Raw genomic sequence first — 10,598 nt, forward strand, 5'->3', positions numbered from 1 at the left:
CCGCCCTATGGGATGTCTAGTACATTTCTTATTTGTATGCCTTTACCATAACCGCATGAACTTCATCTGAAATTGTGTGTGTGTTTTCAACCTTAAAATACAACAAATTCGCGCATTATAGGGACGCCATTTGTTTATTTTCGTGACGTCATTTGATATGTGTTGTGTTCATTTACATAATTGTGTTTGCCTTCGAAATAAAGACAGATACATGCCAAAATGATTAGATGCTCAGCACGAAAACCACAAAAGGAAAGTGTTTTAGGTGTTCGAAGCCTCGCGAAACAAGAAATAGTAGAGATAACTAAGAGCCGCCTTGCATTATCGTGACCGAACAGTTTGCCCTAACATGTTGATCGGACAGAAGCCGAAGGCTGAGATCCGTTAACGCTTTCGGACTGACTAGGAGATCAATCACTATAAAGCGAGGAGGCCCTCAGTGGGCTCTCCCATTTCTTATATTATTATACTGAAAATTAGCATGCACACTTTAAAATAAATCAAAGACAAATATTTAGCCTTTTGACGTCAAAAACATAGTTCTTCCGACAGATTAGCAAATCGACCAGACGACATTGTGACAACTATGAAAATATTTAACTTGTGAAATTTGCTACAAAAGTTACAGTCAACCTTAGCTGAGCGAGCACTAACACACAGTTATGACCTGAGCCGCGGTCACTTTACTACTAGTTCTAAAAAATATTCCGAAAATACAGTGTCCGAAAATTTAGAAACACGCTGGCAATAAACCTTATGGACTGGATGCTCCTATAATCATACGCATAACGTCACCTATGAATAATAGCTTGTTGTTATATATACCACGCCGTTTAATATAAATTACTAAAGGAAATGTTTGCAATGCATTGAAAATGATGTCATCGTGTTTGACTTTGTTTTACCGAAAGATATTCCATGATTTTCTTTGAATACAACCTGCGATGATAAGCTGAAAAGCATTTGATCAACTGATGTAAATAAAGTAATTTGCACCAAAAAATGTGGACATGTTGAATTCTATCTTTTTAACAAATTGTCCAATGTGTCACACTTAAAACAGAAATACACATTCCTTCATTATTATCGGTTTAAGTAATGCCATGTAACCAGTATACATGTCTACTACACAAATAACGCAAACGTAGCGGTCGATTGACTTCGCACATCCATCTGCCAGGCTTTACGACCATACAAACGCGCGATAAAAATACAACTGCCCGAAAATGTAGAATCATTAATTACATTCGAAAATCTGGGTGTCCGAAAAAGTGCAGTCACAAAACTCATTATTTTGCCTTTTTAGTCAGGTCAATATACACTTTAACCCCCAAACATTGCCACAAACGGCATTTTGACTATCCTGGTAGGGTACAAGGTACTTAATAACATATCAAAAGTTTATCGAAATCGGACCTCTCAAAAGTTATGTGTTTTTACGATGGCTGCAAAGGTGGCCCCCGAATCTTATTAATCATCATAATAATGAAACTATCCTCGCAAAATTTGATACTTTTGGTTTCAATACCTAGGTTTTGGGGACCAAAGAACACATGAAGATCATCAGAAAAAGTCTTAGTTTATTATGTTACACAGAAATCGAACATTGCGTCTAAAATTGCCACCGACACAATACGAAGGATCACAAGTCCATAACTTTTGACTCAAATGTGATGATTGTTGTGTCAAACGCCAGAGTTAGGGAGACCATGGGACACATTGATTGCATTGTCGATATAACAAAACAATTGAATAATCATGATATCTAATTCACGACATTCAGCTGTCCACTAGCACCTGATACACACTTTTGTCCATAAATTTTCACAGAACGTTGAATTGTCGGTGTCGTCCTGCTCCTCCTCCTCCTCAGTACCGACCTATTGTTAATTGTTTGGATTGTCACAGTTTTCAGTTTGGCACATACAACATTACAGGGGAGTCCATAGCATTTGCAGCTGTGTCGAGAAGATTTACTATAATTTACTTGGATTTAGAGGATTTGAACTTGCCACCACACAAAATCACCTTCAAGCGTTTGAAAAGATTTAAATTATTCTTATCGGTCTCTTCAGCCGAATAAAAGCATTTTAGGGTTTGGGTCTAGATCCATGTATAGTCTAATTACACACAAATGTTTGTCGCATGGTAAAGAAATGTTGAATAACACATTGGACATACCTTACGATGGCTCACTTCTTGTTTAACCCATTTATGGTTAGCGTGTAGAAAAATGGCATTGGCAAATACAGCGTTGACCCTGATGAGACGCCGCATGATGCGGCGTCTCATCAGAGTCTGCGCTGTTTGCTTAAAGGAATTTCAGTAAGAAATATTGAAAATATAGAAATAAATATACTAGGCATCCCTTATTTTGGAAATAAATTGATCCAATTAAGAAGGATGGGAGATTCCACTAGGCATAAATGGGTTAATTATCTTTATGTGTTCCTGTCTACCACACAGTGGCAATAGATATAACAGTCATCGCGTTTGAGTTAATAGTTATGATCTTGCGGGCCTTGTGTTAGCGGCCATTTGGAGGCCATGTTGAATTTCTGTGTTGCGTAAAAAAGTAATAATTGACGAATATCTTAATGTCTTATTTGCCCACTTAAACCTTAGTATAGACACCAACATCTTCCCATTTAAGTGGATAGTCACATAGTCATCATAAATATGTTTTAGTGGCAATCTTGGACGCCATATTTAAAACCATTACTTTCCTTGGGTCCAATTTTGGTTAACGTTTGGAATGTTATAAAGTACAATCTACCATAAAAGGATCAGTGTTAATATCTTTTGTAGCAAGGTTTGTGTGGTTGATATTTTTTCTTTTATAATAATCGACTATTTAAAGAGGATGTCAGAAAACTTTGATTGTCAGAAAAATTTGATTGTTAGAAACATTAAGAGTAATTATGATATTTATTTAAGACCGACTGCAAAGAAAGCCTTAATATTATTGAAACGGGTCCGCTTCCTGGGTAGAACCAGTACTTGGTTTCTTTATGAAGATCAATAGATCCCATGGTGGGGATCTAACACGTGACCTACCGATCTCTAGGTGTACATCTTACCAACTACGCCAAAGCAACCTTATCTTGGCCGTTTTATTTAGCCCAAAACATTATGAAAAACATTTAAGATATTGAAATTGAAAGTGTTTGCGTCATTGAGCTAATATCTTTATGGACGCCGCTCACTTCCTGCCGCAAGTTTTACCATACTATGCCGCTTTAAAAAAGGCCATATACAAATCTAACAATATAGTAAAGTCAAAATCAAGACATAATCGTTTATATTTATGAAACATTTTGACTACGCAATAGTTTGACTTAACTCCATAACATTGTTTAAATTATCTTATTTAAGTCAAACTGGTCACCGGGCATACCGGTCCATGTATTAAAAAGAATGCTGCATGCATGACACACGATTGAAGCTGCCAAAGATTTAAGCGTTAAATATTTGAAAAAAAAAAACATTCCTAGCTTATACATGTAAATGCCATTCATATATTTCGGACATATTAAGCGTAACCAGAACTGACCATCCGGTAAATGTATGGCATCCTTTACCCACTCAAGGCTTGTCAATGTATATATAGCCAGTCTTCACTTACTGATTATACATGTTATAGATAAGGTCGTTCCTCAGCTCGACGTATAATCCGTCGACATGGGGCTGATAAGGCCCAGGGGGGGGGGGAGCTTTCTTTTATATACTAAGTGTACCCAGCGGAATATAGTTCATATTGATCCATATGGCAACCCTCCAATATGGTGGTCATGTTCTGTATCGTAACGATTATAAAAGGGCGTCGTCTGACAGAAAGAGCGTAAACCAACGTCGGTACACACAAGTTTTAAGTTGCGTATATTTGTTAAATTCTTAATTAATTTTGGTGAGGTAGGTTTAAAGATTTTCAATACCACTGGAAACAATCTCACATAACCGAAAGTGTTCACAGATCCAAGCTGTAATTCACTGTACACATCTGTTTTTTCTCCAACTGCACCGGATGTTGATTCGGTTTCGGTTGAGGTTTCTCCAGCTTCACTCTGTCAGTGTGGAGCCCGTAGTCACATTACTGCTGTTTTTTTCTGACCAGTGCAATGCATCCAGCAAGCCGTTATCCGATCCGTGAACGGTCTTGAACCGAGAGGAGTGGTTTTGTACCAGTTTAATGAAATTTTCAATGTGCTCAGGATTCGCTTTAAGTTTTGCTCTTCTTTTTCACGTTGCAAAATGTACGGTACCAGTGTTTTAATCGGAATGATGAGAGTGGGTGGATTGGCGTTCTGGTATCTCTGAACTACGACTGTTAGAACACGGTCCCTCTTTTACTGCTCCAATAATTTGCTATCTCGGTATCAATCCTTCAGTGTTTATTAGTACAGCCAGTGAGAAACGACATCTTTCGAGATCTCGGGATTCCATTTTCTCATCAAAAGATTGTGAAATCCTTCGTCCCAAAAACACCCAAGTGGGAAAAAGACCGTGACGGAACGACTGTGTACAAAGTGGCATTCCAGTATGGATCCGATTCCTCGTTATAAACTGAATGAACTTAAGAAATGCCTTAAACGTAGACAATACTTCCAAGCATATTACGTAAAGCTGCTTTTGCCAATTCGATTTGACCATCAGATTGCCATAAGTGATAAGGTCAGAAATTAAGTTTGTTCAATTATGACATAAACTTAAATGAAGTATACTGATTTGACTCCAAACATTTAACCAATTAAACAGATATTGAATAACAGAATTATATTTTGCTTTACTTTATGTACAACTAATACAGAATGTCGCAAATAACCTAGCACAAGTCCACACAAATAAATAAATAAATATCAATATCCTAGTTAGCCTACAGTATATCTTTTGATTATAATTAAGAAGGATGCTAATATCATAGGGCTCGTGAAATTCGTGGTGGGCCAAAACCCAATAGATTTTCTCAGATAACTCCTTTGTTTGAAACACAAGAAGCACTGAAATAATAAAGGTGGGAAGCTATGGAGCAAATGTAAGTGTATAACCAATGCCCACAGAAACATGTTTTTGAATTTATCAGTCAGCGCATCTACAACGAGGAAGTTAAAACATGAGTAACCTAAGTGATTGACAGTGCGCTCGAATCAAGGTTGTGTTAGAGACATCAATATAGACTGTCCATTCCCTACCATGAGTTCCTCCAGGAATTTTTACAAACGAGGTGGTCAGTTTGAATTCTCCATTGTGTATTTCCTGAACTGCAAAATTTGTACCTATGTGCCTATATACTCAATAAAGGTTAAGGGACTTTGCAGAATGCTGTCATTGGAAAGTCATGTTACGCGTTTTTGTAGTTTTTGTCTGCATTTAATGACACATAGTCCCGTTGTATTATAACAACTATGTTAACAGTTGGCTGTGGTCAGAATGAATTGTATGCAACTTTGCCTCTAACATATTTATTTGAACAATACACTCCCTTACGCAGGGCCGGATTAAGCTGTTTTGGGGCCCAAGGATGCACATGTAAGGGGGGCCCCCTTCCCTCTGGTCGATATCATTCTTGATACTTCAGGTACAAAGATAAGAAGACGTGCATTTGTACACAGTTGAAAGTAACATTATATTTATACAGCATAATAAGCTAAACACTGTATAACTGTTTTATTTACTGAACTTACCACACATGTTACATGTAACATATTCCAGCCTTTAAGTCTCTTATTCGACACTTCAGCTGGCCAAAATCATCAATCAGCTGTGTGAAGTCCAGTTCTCGGAGTACTTGACATTCAATAGACTGTAGCTCCAATGCTGTCAACCTTTCCTGGCTCATGGTTTTCCTCAGATAATTTTTAATGAATAATAATGTTAAAAATGACCTCTCAACTTCACCGTTATTAACTGGTATTGCTAAGTATATTTGTAAAGCGTCTTCAACATATCACTCGGGGAAGAAATAAGGAAGACAGTATAGGAAAAATAGGGAGTGTAGTGATACAGGGATATGATAGAAATATTCTGTATATTTAATCTGTTAACCGTGACACGGTGTTAACAACATAAGTAAGCCAGTTATTGGCTCCGCTACTGTTGGGTATAGTGCTTGTCGATGTTATCATTTGATAGCATTCTGTGTAAATTTCATCACCAGTGTAAATGTCAAGCGGACTTTACTTGTTGTTTGTATCGTTGGTGCTACAGCCGGTGGTAAACAAAGGTAACGATTTTATTCTGCCATTGACAGGACCTCCTATGTCGTTACATTTTCTACCATCGGCACGATATGCTTAGGGTCCCATGGCCGTTTTGATGTTGGTGGCTTTGTATAGAGCGCCATTCTTGTCCACATCAAGGTGATTGTACCCCTTTCTGGGTACGCCTGTTGTGGTCTTAGGGTAATATTTGCCATATCCCAGTCGTAGTTGTTTCTACCGTTCACTAAAGGAATCATTACTTAGATGAGAAGATTCAGCAGTCTTGACAGTGCTATGAACATGTGCTTGAATGTGAAGGATCCAGGCTTGGCGCAGCTAATACAGCCCTTGTCGTATGGATGGTATATTACGGCGAGGCGCTTAAATTAAAATGGCACATTATGTCAGATTTGTTTGAAACCACTTCAATATAGCAAAGATACCTGAATTATGTTGAGCGAGATTCGCCACCGGCTTGAAGCGTCAATACTGAATTGAACAGACAATCCCTGTCTAGGGAATTGTGGGGTGCTGTTTCGTCAGTACAGTGAAAATGAACAGCCAGTGTGTCGCCGACAACATCATGCTTGTGATGTTGGAAGTCGATGTGAAAAGTGGTTTGGATTTTAAAATCTGTAACGTACAATCTTTCGCGCTTAACATACTTTGTCAATGTTCGGCCTTTCTTGTTTGCACGACTAGACGCAGACGTTCTGAACCCATCCAGATATCAAACGTTCCAGCGTCGTTGGTGCGACAACGGGCACAGGTGTAGCGAAGCGGAATAGATCTCCAGTGTTTTTGAGTGGCAGTCATATTGCTTAAACGGACATTATGTCAATGAATTGCATGTCTGAAAGACCGAGAATGATGTAAATTATCATATTTCAATCATTATTTAATGAAGCCGTTGTATTCATTTGTTTTAAGCAAATTATAATTCGTAACATACATGGTTATTTTGTTCTTTCAATTTAACTTTGTTACTTTGAAACATCAACAAAACTATAAAACAAATGCAGTATAAATTCGAATTACATGTTTGAATATAAATAAACTATACGTGTTATTTTATTTAAACATAAACCGTGTATGGTTATCTCTATACTGCATATATAAAATAGCAATACAATTTTCAATGTTTACAATGTGATATGTCGCACTATAGAAATATGAATATAGGCTACAGTCTTTGTTACTTTGTGTTTTCAGTGTCTTTAATATGTTTTAAAATGTATTATCTACCAATGACTATCGTGTGTGTATTTATTATTGCTATATTGTTATTTTGACGCTGAGCTGTATGTGCTAAAGTCGTTATTAAACTATCTGTTCTGTTCTGTATTGTTAACTTGCGCACCACCATTCATTGTTTCAACGTAACAATAGATTTTAATAGAATTTTACACCCTGCCATAAACGTATAATTAATAATCCCGATTGTGGTTTTAGTCTTGCTCTAAATTATCAGTTCGCGAACGGATATCGTAATAACTTTAAGTTTTTGGACACTAACACATAAAAAGAAATTTCGTGTCTGAAATTTTCGATGCTCAAAAATACTCCTATAATACAGTATCCAAAAATTTGACACTGACAACAAACATAATGCACTGGATGTTCCCATATTCCTTTGCATAACGTTATTTAGGAATAATAGCTTGTAGGAAACATTGTTTAGTATTAATTACTTAAGGATATGTTCGCAATGAACTTGAAATAAGTTCATGTGTTTTACTTTGTCTTACCGAAAGAAATTCCAAAGTTGTACTTTGAAAACAGAGTACAATGATCAGCATTTGATAAACTGTACTAAGAATATTTAATTTGCACCTAAACAAATAGTGGATTTTGATTTCATTTGTTTTTAAAACATAACAAAATTAGCGCAGTAAAATGTGTGCTAATTCGTCACACTGTTACGCAGGAACATGTAGCTGTCCATCGTTCCGATTTTCTGTCTCTCGGAATGTATTTCTGTTTGTCTGTTGATCTGTCTTTTTGCACTTCGGTCTGTAAATCCATATCTCTGTCTGCATTGTCTGCCAGTTTGTCAGTTTGAACAGAACAGAACTTAACAGTTTATTTAGTAAATCAAGGTCCCCGGCCCTTAATACATAACACAATAACATAATATAACTCAATTTCAAAGTTTTTTCCTACGTTTCTATGTATAAAATAGCATTATTCTTAAATGTGTATCGCAAATAAAAGATGAAAAAGATAACAAGTTACTATTCTAAAAGTGTTATTATTATTCAAAGACATGATAGTGTAAAAATCGGTTAATGTCTCTCCAGATGAGTACCACGAGTATAAATATGAATTCCTTATATTACAATACCTATCTCAATTAAAAAATGCGTGGTATTCGCCATTAATTATTTTGATATCACCATTTGAACAATGTGTACATAATCGCGATTCAATTGATAAGTTTAAATGTCTACCACGTTCAACCTTGACTTTTTGATTACCAATGCAGCATTTAGCAAACGCAGTTTTACACTTTGTTTCAGTATTCTGGGACAAGTACCTCTCGGAATCTAGATGCGTTTTAAAGTATTTATAATGATAACATCGACTTCAATTTTGTATCGAGTCATGACAATTTTGTGTATAACAGTCAATAATACGTTGTTGAATATACATTTATTAGTAAAAAAGGTGTTATCGCTTATTTTATGATTTATCCAGGCATAAACATTTATTTTAGTGGCCCAACAGTCATTCCGATATCGTCTTATGATACAAGCATTCAATAACAGTTTCTAGGATAACGATTATTGTGCATTTGCAGTAATTTGCACCAATACCTTATACAGTAAGTATAGTACGAAATACACATAGGTAGTCTTTCACATTCTCCCAATGCAAGACAGGTATGTAGAGAATACTAGGTTAGCGTTGAATACAGAGAAGTGTATGTTGCGAGGCTTAGAACGCCGGAAGCGCGAGCCTTGGCGAGCGCTTTCGGTATTCGAGCCGAGCACAATAAACTTCTCTGTATTCAACGCTAATCCTAGTATTCTATTTATCCCATTTGATTTTTTCAACGTGACATTTAACATAAATAGATCTAATAACCTTAACAATAATTTTAATTCAGTCATAAAAGCGTCTGAAATCCAACAAATGTAACCATGCGTAGTGATATACATGTATTTGTTCTGGTACGCAAAATAGTGTTTTTTTTAAATTCACACACAAACTGTAAAACAAGTAAAAATATCAACATATGCCTACATTCAATTTTACGCAGTATGCGAATTTAAACACATTACGACCGCGAAAAGAAGATTTTACTTTACTATAATTCATTTTATTTTCGAAAGAAAATGATCAAATCCAATATGGCGGCGATTGCTCCTGACAAAATGCTGTCGATGTCAACATACAGTCATACATGTACACCATCGACGACCTAGTTCTGGCTACCATAACTTTAAATGTCGCTTTTTATGATTTTTGACTGGCGCGACTTTGTACAGGTCTGTCAATACTGAATAAACTGTACGCTGAAGTTTCTTTAGCTATCGAAGACCTAGTCCAAATAATTAGACTTAAGCTACCCCGCTTACGTCTAAACGGCTACCGTCGTTTTCCTATAGCAAATTGAGTTCAACATAAACTTCAGTTTTTCTCGTTAAATCTTTGCTAATGCATAAAATTATCATTAATTAGACATAAATGTGAGCGATTACCTCTTAAATGTGTAAAAATTGTGCTTTTAAACCACTTATGTACATTTATAAAAATAAACATACACAACACACGAAGTGTGTTTGTCGTTTAAAGAATTACATTGAATTATCTTGAACGAAATTATTTTTTGAATAGATTACACATAACCAATTGTTGTTGTACAACAAACCACATTACTTTTTAGCTTTCTGTACTCTTTAATTAAATGGAACCTATATGTGTGTGTTAAAACTACCAGTTGTATCACGGAGTGTATATTGATAGGAGATGAATCGAGTATTTGACCCTTACTGTAGTAAATTCAATCTTATGCAAAAACTATTCATCCGATTTTATTGGTTTATACGTTATCTTGTTGCTTATTAATTCCTCTTTCAAAAAATATACGTTTATTATATTCCCGTTGTTATTAATATAGCGAGATAAACACAAGAAATACACATTTTATGTTTTACCACCGCTCGTTTTACCGTGTTGTGGCTATCGATCTTGTACAATAAGCGTACAGCGAAGCGCCGAGGTTATACATTTTGATGTACCCACTCACGTCTTTTGTTGAATTATAGTTTCATTTCTCGGCCGATTTTGACAAATTATATATCATAAGAAAGCTTACGTTACGTAGTAAATAGATATATAAATATATATCAAGTTTTTCTTCTGATTTTGACAGCCCTGCGAGTTATAACTTTAACT

Source organism: Dreissena polymorpha, chromosome 9 (assembly GCF_020536995.1).
Source record: "Dreissena polymorpha isolate Duluth1 chromosome 9, UMN_Dpol_1.0, whole genome shotgun sequence".
Lineage (NCBI taxonomy): Eukaryota > Metazoa > Mollusca > Bivalvia > Myida > Dreissenidae > Dreissena > Dreissena polymorpha.